The 1320-nt window shown below is 51.6% G+C and overlaps 1 pseudogene; it reads right to left on the reverse strand.

The window, feature by feature from the left end:
- Positions 1 to 489: 489 nt before the first annotated feature.
- Positions 490 to 1320, reverse strand: part of LOC123153945 (sucrose synthase 7-like) — a 13288-nt pseudogene continuing 12457 nt past the window's right edge.

The following is a 1320-nucleotide window of genomic DNA, read 5'->3' on the forward strand; positions in this document are numbered from 1 at the left end:
GCATCGATATAATTTGGAGGACTCTCTCATGGAGATCTACTCCAACGAGGAAGATTTTTGACACCAACGCGGCTCCATTAACTGGGTGCTATTTGGGGATGCTAACACTGCTTACTTCCAGGCCATCGCTAATGGTCGTAGGCGGCGATGTAAAATCCCCCTCCTTTGGGAGGGTGGTCAGTTGTTTCAGGACCCTCAGGCTATCCGCCTGCTAGTTGACGACTTTTACAAGCCACTATTTCAGGGACGCCCGAGAAATGGTGTCGCCCTTGCAGACCACATCTGGTCGCGCGACCAACAGATTTCCCCTAAGGAAAATGCGACCCTGCTCGCCCCCTTCGATGCCGCGGAAGTTGAGGCCTTTGTCAAAGCCATGAACCCGACCTCCGCCCCAGGCCCGATGGCTTGCCGGACCGGTTTTTTCAGGCTTTTTGGCCGATGGTTAAGGATATCATCCTTGATCTTTTCAGCGAGTTCTCTAGGGGAACCTTAGACTTGTCCCGGCTTAACTACGAGATTATCTCTTTGATTCTCAAGGTGTCGGGTGCGGCGGACATTAGACAATTCCACCCTATCACAGTCCTCAATGTGATTTTTCGGATCCTCACGAAAGGGTACGCCACTAGGGCGGCCCTTATTGGCCCCCGGATTCATCACCCGAACCAGTCGGCTTTCACGAAAGGGAGATATATCTTGGGTGGGATCCTTGCCCTCCATGAGATTATCCATGAGGTGAAGAGCAAACATCTCCGTGCAGTGTTCTTCAAGATCGATTTCCATACAGCTTATGATACCGTGCACTGGTCCTTCCTTCAGGAAGTGTTGCTTAAGCGTGGCTTTGATCCTCACCAGGTTCCTGTACTGAAGATTGTAGAACATCTGCAGGTACCGCTGTTTGGCCGCTCTCTCCTCCTTGTTCAGAGTCCTCCAGAAGCTATACATCGATCCCATTTTCAGCACTTTAGTTGCGCATATCTTCCATGTGTAGCTGCCATCATGAATAGTACACAGTTAGATTTTCGCACCAGGTGGTAGCAAGATTGGTGCCTGCCATTCATGAGGCTGGGCAAGAGTGGGTGCCTACCATTCGTAGATGCGCTGAAGTCCAGCAGTGGACACCTTGTTCCAGTAGCTTGGGTCTTCTTTGCACTTCTGGAAGAAGTCTGCAATCTTGGTGCCAGCCTCCCTGCCATTCATCGGGTTTATGTGGAAACCCGAGACGCCATCGACAATGATCTCCGCTGGCCCTCCCTGGTTTGTCGCGAACGTTGGCAGCCCGCAGTTCATCGCCTCGATGACTGTTAGCCCAAATGCTTCATA

The sequence above is a fragment of the Triticum aestivum genome, chromosome 7A (genome assembly GCF_018294505.1).
Source record: "Triticum aestivum cultivar Chinese Spring chromosome 7A, IWGSC CS RefSeq v2.1, whole genome shotgun sequence".
NCBI lineage: Eukaryota > Viridiplantae > Streptophyta > Magnoliopsida > Poales > Poaceae > Triticum > Triticum aestivum.